Genomic DNA, 7,953 nt, shown 5'->3' with positions numbered 1-7,953 from the left:
CAGCTTAGTTCACAGAGGTGTTGAAATGTTGATCATTTTTATGCACACAGCAACGTGAACTCATTGGGTGAAAGGTGCTTTGGAAGTATTAAATATTTTTCTTGCTATTACGCCTGCTTTCCTCTTCGTACTGTTTATGAGTAGTGCTATTCTTTTGACTGAACTTCAGCCCATTAGAACTTGACAGTATAGAATTTACATTCTTTGCAATGATAAATGCACTTAATTTTCTTCAAGCAAATACATTCCAGTTCAGCATTTAAGCAAAAGACTAATCTCTTTTGTTTCATATGACTATGGAGTAAAAACAAGTGCTCAAGTGCTTTGTCAAATTGAGGCCATAGGAGTTTCTGCAAGAATAAGAAGCAATTGGCAGTTGAACCCTGTAATTTGAAAAAAGTTCTCTTCCAAATCTTGAAGAAACTATCAATAATTTGGTTACCATCCCACCAAAATGGATGTGGTGTAGTATCTGTACACACAGGTTTAAAAAAAAAAAAGAAAAGAGACACAAATTTCCCATCATAGTTTTGACTCTTCCTCTAGAGCTGCAATATCCCCTGTTACATCTTGCTCCGACTTTGGAGGGGAAAGCACCACGAATTGCAGGTCCAAGAAGTTTGAGGGAAGAGACAGATTCCTCCCTTCACCATCCTTACCGGGACCAGGTTTTCTTTTGCAGTTATATCAAGTGTGGTGCATTTCGTAAAATGATGAGAATCTGCTGTCTTCCTGTTTTACACATCAGTAGCAGTTCTATTTCTTACACAATCAAAAAATTCATGCAGAGTATAAAGAGTTTTGTGCAACCTATGAGATGTAAATTCATGAATTCCTCTAGAGTACATGCAGTGAAATGAGCTATATCCATGCATATTTCATTGATTCAGATCTGAATATTCACATTAGTAACAAACAATTGCTATGAATCAGTTCTCCTGATATCTGCAATAAACCAGAAAGTAATACAAACAGTGCTTAGACTGGTTTTCCTGAGACATTGTATTAGGTCAGAGACTCACTGTGACAAGGGCTGCAGTTTCTAATCTGCAATGTTACAGATTATTAGGATTTCATCTGACTTCAATATAAATAGGTTTCCTTGATCAAAATGAAATCCAGAACACTGAGGATGATCTTTCTTTTTTTTTTCCGTATCAAAACTTTGAAATCTTGAGATATGACAAGCCAAGCAATCATAGCCCCAGCTCTACACACAGTATCAGGGAACCTTAAAGAGCCTGATGAACTTAAGTGAAACAAATGAAAATGGAAGTTTCTGTGCATGCAAGCTAATGTACCTATGAAATAGCCTAGCACAGAACAGTCTACAGGTAAGTCATAGTAAGACTGAATTAATGAGCAAGATACACACAAATATTCCTTGAAATCATGAATTCTGGGAGGGAAATCTGGGCCTACTCTGTCTGGAGCAGAAAACCGGAAGAGCTAATGTGTAAAAATGGCTGATGGACAGACGATGCAAAACCTAATAAAGCACTTGAGTAGCTGGGACACCTAAAGAGCCCTCGTTCCCCCAAACTCAGGTATTATTAAGGTAAGCAAAAACTAAATTCTGTCCTCAGGAAAGGTATTGGGTCAATTCTTTTAGAAATACGGTGAAGATTAACTTACACACAACTGGCAGTAGCAAATGCTGAGCATCACTATGCTCAGAAAGGGGTGCAGAGGGAGGACTGGGTCTTGGACCAAGAGTGTGAAAAAGCTTCTTGTCTTAATTTATGAGATCTCTGTAGACCAAAATAAATGGTAAATCACTTATTTCATTCCCCAAAGAAGCCTAAATGTCCTACCTCACCTTTGGGAACACAGAAAGTTGGTTTTTTAAGGTTACAGATTTCTCATTTGCAAATTACCTGAGAGAGATTTGTAGACTGCAGGCACAAGCACCAGAGGAGTGGACAAAAGCTCAGTAAAGCAGTGTCCAGAATGTAACCAGTGTCCTGGGTAAAACATGATGTCTCGTCTCAGGTGATATGTGGACTGCCATTCCCAAAGCTACTCAGGAGTTCAAGCAGAAAAAGATAATTATTTATGACTGTTGAGGTTGCAAAGACTCTCAATGTGAAGAGCTGAAACCAAGACAACTTCCTGAATTTTAAAGTATATCCCTTCCTGGAATAGGAAGATGACTCCATCACAGATGGTAATCCTAAAAAAATAAAATAAAGGAAACAGTAATACTTACAGACACTGCTGCACCGTAGAAGATGGCATGTTTTCAGTAATGTCTTAGTAATGTTTTCAGTAATGTCTTTTAATCCATCATTGTACACAGAAGTTCTCACTGCTTATTTTACCATCATCAAAAAACATGTATTGATTTGCTTATGATCATAATTCCTAATTCAAATCTTCCTCTATTACATCACAGCAGAGGGGAGAAAAGGAAATCCAGAAATAAAACCAAAGTAAATCTCCATTTAGATTTCAGTGTAAAACCTTAAGCATTTTATTCTTTGAAACCGAGGAAAAAACCATATGATCTGGATTTTGTGTGCAGCAGTAGTAATATTATTTAATATCATCTTAAAATCAGGAACAAAAACCAGTATAAAACTTGTGCCAGTGGCCCTAGAATCAGTCTTCCTGACAGGAAAATGTAGACATACTGTAGGTCCCATCAAGTTGCCTCTGGAAGTAGTTTAGCCATTTATTTGCCCTGTATTAATAATGGTCAAGTATGAAAGACATTAACGGCTCATAAAAAAGCATAGGAAGTGTAATAAAAATGTTGAAAGACAAAAAATTGGAATTTAATCCCTTTATAGAAGTATTCTCACTGACCAATAAAATGCTGCCTTTATTCAGTCATTCCCATTAACAACTAACACAGACCGCTAAAGGATAGGCAGGTGGTGCCGCTGCTTCAGGTTTTCACTCTAATGGAGGTTTTCCTTTGAACTCAATACCTCCCGCCTAACCACTGAGGGCTGGTAGACTTTTCTCACTTCTCCGTTTGGGATTCCCATGGTGCCTTTAGATTTTTCTCCTTTTTGGCATCTTTGAGGTTGTGATTCTGTTCCTGAGATCTGTGTGATGGACCAATGACCTAGTACGTCTTGTTAAAGGAAGAGAAGCTGACCTTGATACCTAATTATACAAGAAAGGAAGTCACTAAATAAAAGCCACGAGCCTGATTTACTTAACAGCCTGCTCAAACAGCTCCTGCTACACGTGCAGTGCCGGTAACTGTCTGAACAATCTTGGTATAGACACAGAACATACTTCTGCACATCTGAGCTTGAAAATAACCCAAAGCTTTTCTAGGATGATGCCACAAAATACTGCACAACCAGAGGACAGTCTGCAATTAGATGAAATTTACTTTGGTTTAACATTCTGAAAACAACTCAAGCCCAGCCCTGGCTGCCCTAAGAATGGCTGTACGTGCAGTAACAGCCCAGTGCTATTAAGTGATATACAAATGTATCTGCCAGCCAAACAGCCTTAAATAATCAAATATGAGTAACAGCTTACTGCAGCAAATTTATGATAAAAACAAAAGAAAAAACTCCAGATAAAACTCCCCCATGACTGTGCCCAGGAATTTAATTTTAACAGTTTACAAATTGTAGTTTTTAGCAGTTGGTTGAATTACTGCATGATAAGTTAGTAATATAAAACCAACAAACTTTTTGCAACATTACCAAGAGCAACCACTGAAGAAATCAAGTAATGTCTCCTTTCCAGGGAAGTTATTTTCTATTTATAAGATATATTTATATTTTTATATTTATAACTAAGAAATTATTGCCACTGTAAAGGTAAAGATGGTAACTACAGATGGTTGAACGATGTTCAAAATTTATGAAACATTTTTTCAGCAACTGCTGAAAAATTGTGAATCATATTTTCCTACTGTTAAACCATTTCTATAGCTAGTAAAGAAGACATTTCTGATTTTTTGCCAGCTTGCAGTGACTAATTTATTCAAATGCAATTTTTTCCATTATTCATCTCCCTCTCAAGGCAATTTTTTTGAAAGATCTTGATGTGACTTATTGACCAATTTCCCTTCGTTCTATTAAACTGTAAATTTTGTTTAATTTATTAGCTCTTGTATATGTAGCAGGTAGTTATTCTTGTTGGTTGGTTTTGTTTGTTTGTTTGTTTCTGATGGTAAGATCATAGATTGGCCTCCATGCACAGGATAGGGAAACTGAGCAACCCCAAACAATCAACTAATCCCGCAGAAAGGAAGACCCATACCTTAGTAGATCAGACCAGATGATAAACCTTAAAATACAACCCACAGCTGTAAAATCAAAGCTACAAAGATCCTCTGAATTTTTACCCTGAGAAGGCAGAGTAACCAGCAAGATTATGAAGTCCATTCAAAGAACTTCATGAAAGTCACTGCAGTAATGGGATAGCAGTATAGTTCCCCTAGATAAAAAACATATTTCATAAGCAATTCAGGTGAATAAAGGTATACACTAAGACCAAATAAATTGAAACAAATCCAACTGCCATAAGAAAACCATGTTCCCTGGCACAACAGGTTTAATCTACAGCAATATATTCTGCTACATATTTGCTTAAGTCCAGTTATCATAGCATAAGCCAGAAAGGGATGTAATTGATCACTGCACGAGGCTGAACTCTTCAAAAATACATGAATTTTCCCTACATTGTCTGAGTGAAAGCACTGCCTCAGTTTCCTTTTATGTGAAATAAGAATTCTCCTACTGCCTTGACAAGAGTCCTGGAGTGACTACCCGATCCATACACAACATTTTAACACCCCATCTCTACAACAATAAATGAGTATGTAAACATCATACAAAGTTGTGTTCCTTTTTTTTCCCTACCAATACAGACATTTTAAATATATGAAGATTTTAGAAGGAGAAAAGGTGGTAGGAAGGGGCATCAAATGACTTCAGGCTCCTTGGCCTTACCATTTTTCCAGTCTATAACAACAGGGACCTCTCTGTTTCAAAAAAAGCCCATTCTGTTCTCTGAATCTGCTGTAATGAAATGGAATTTGCATTCAGCATACAGCACTATTGGTCAAAGGGAATCACTGTCTCCATCAAAGACTGTGCACTTTACATCCTTTGCTAGTTCAACTGCTATATATTTGATTTTAATTAAAGTTCTGTCATGAATTATAAAAGACCAGATCTTCAAAGTCATTAATTAAGGCCCCTCAGTGTCTGAATACTAACATTATAATGACAAGTGAGATGTACAGTGCCTATCAACAAGCAGCTGCACAGCAGCAGCAGCAAAGCAAGCAGAACTATTATTCTGACATGTTCAGGATTGCACTTGCCGATTGTTACAGCAAAGAGATCTCCCATGAATACAAACAGAACAGCAGTGGGGAATAGTCAAACTCTGGCGTGGCACTGTTTGTAAGTCATGTGTCTCTTCCCAGAATTTGAGATATGGGTCACTCAGTGAGGTACTCCTTAGGGTCTGTCTCTGAAATTTGAAAAGCAGAAATTCCATAGCTCTGTACTATGGGGCTTAGGAGCTGATCAAACAATCATGTCAACTTAGTTCTTGCTCTTATGATGGGTGTAGTAGCGGCTACCTTACTAGCTAAGGGCTAGATCCCATCATGCTTACTCACATCTTTCACTGCAAGGTGCCTCATTAAGATCAACAGGCTCACTGACAAAATACAATGCAAGCCAACGTCAATATGGATGGCAGGATCTGTCCCCAGTGCTCATTATGATCATGCTGAGTTTACCAAGCTTAAGCAAATACAGAAGCATCAAGACTTCATTCTTCTGCTGAGCCACCAGTGATCTGGAGTTTCCTTTAAAGGCAAATTAGTTCTCCACATTTTATCCACAAGATCCAGTTCCTTTTCAAATACAGAAGCCATTGGCCAGATGACACTTCACAAAGTGAAATACGAATGAACACAAAACAGCCAGGTGTTTTTCATAGATTGCAACCAACTGGGCAAACTCTAACAGTAAGTGATAACCTCATTTCTAAATCACTGTGCAACTGGATGCTTGAAAATAAGGGGAAGAGTCAATATGTGAAAAGGGAGAAAAAGGAGAAGTATAAAATCAGGTAGTAACAGTCATGATGTTTTTCTTTGAAATAATACAAACTGATGCACTTCTTTATGTTTTAAGCAGGGTGCTTGGATTTACATCAGAAACAACCCAGGTTTTCTGTGCCCTTTACAGATGCACTGTCCTCAGAGAATACTGATAACTCAAAACTAAAAAATCCTTACTCATAATCAGCTTGACTCATTTTCCAAATAAAGGTTTCCTCTTACTCCTCTGAAGTTGAAAGCTTGATACTAAAACCTGTTTCTCACCTCACTGCTGAGGAGCAGTTTGAACTTTGTTTCCTCTCTACAAATCACAGGTGGCATGGGCAGCCAGCCCTGGTGGAACTAACAAGCAAGGCCCTTGAGGAAGCCAGAGGCATCTCCTCACTCAAGCTTTTCTTTCCTTGAGCAGCTTATCTTGACCAATAGACCAACCTGATTTCCTTTAATTCAACAGCCCTATAAGCTAGAAGGGAGTTCTTCAGACTCATTCTGAAAAACATTATCAATACACACTTTCACAATATTCCGCACTAGTTGTCCAATTTATGATCTCTATTATTAATTAACTGTTCTTGTATAGAAACTACTTCTCTGAGTATTTTCACAGTTTCACAACAAGGAATTGCCTTATATTGTGCTCCATTTATGGCAATTTAGGAATATTTCCCCATTCGCATCGCTTACGTTATTAAAGTACATCATTTTTTGTGAAAGCACTATACTTTCCATTTTATTGTCATAATTTTCACTGAAGACACGTCTCAATTAGTGACCTTAACAGTTAATAGGTCAGGCATATGCTACTTACTATAATCAGTCTCTAAATGGACATACCTAAAATACATTTTTTTTTTTAATTATATCTATTCTCTGTCTGAAATTCAGGAGTGACAAGCAGGCAATGACCAACTTCAAACAGAAGTGTTTGAAATTAGTTTCTAACCAAATTCACAAAGGCTTTATGATTTCTGAACTAACTAGCTAGCAGAATGCTCAACAGCAATGAGTAATCAGAACGCCCCAAATTCAAGTTACAACAACTCACCAGGTGTCACTTCACCCTACCAGATACTTGAAATCAAAATAGTTAAAACAGGTAAGAATTACATTGGGAAAATATGTAGGGACAAGAGATAAATTTATCAAAAGAGTCTGCATTTTAAACCTTCTCTAGACTACCTGGCAGTGTTAAGAAGGCACAAAGAAGTTTGTCCTGGTGAGACATGTAAACTTGGCCTGGGGTTTTGCCCAAAGTAGTTCAGCGTATTTCTGCTGAACTAATTCACCCAACAGGAGCTTTGCAATGCCAATTAACACCAGCTGAGGACACAAGCAGGAATTTCTGGTTCAGGCAGAAGCATAATGAACAAATACAATGGAAAATGCTTTGTCGAGAGTAAGAGATTTACTTATAATTCATTTCTAATTTAGTAACAAGCGAACAAATGAAATCCATGTGTCAACGGAACTTCACATCCTTAGGACCTAACTTCCCAAAACAGAAGGGATGAGAGAAACAAAAGCAAAAATATAATTGCTACCTTAAATGCTGAAATTCACATCTGGTACCAACTGTTGACCCTTTGTACATTGTCCCACTCTCACCCCTCCATACACGCACACACACACACACACACTGATTTCCAACAGTTTAAAGACTCCCTCATGTGGTGGTCAGATATGGTGAATTAGATCACTGGAGTCTGAGACAGCCGCTGAGCAGGCAGAAAGCATATCCAGATAATAAATGATGTGGATGTTTAAGGCTTATGTTCTGTGAGGATCAACCCTTCAACATACATGTCTTAGATGAGCTCACTTGCCTGCAATATAAATGAGTTCTTGCTGAATTTATTAATCCTTTTAAACTCTAATGGGGACTGCTGTGACTAATCATT

Source organism: Ciconia boyciana, chromosome 9 (assembly GCF_034638445.1).
Source record: "Ciconia boyciana chromosome 9, ASM3463844v1, whole genome shotgun sequence".
Lineage (NCBI taxonomy): Eukaryota > Metazoa > Chordata > Aves > Ciconiiformes > Ciconiidae > Ciconia > Ciconia boyciana.
The sequence above is the reverse complement of the archived record's forward strand: the minus strand, read 5'-3'. Positions refer to the sequence as shown.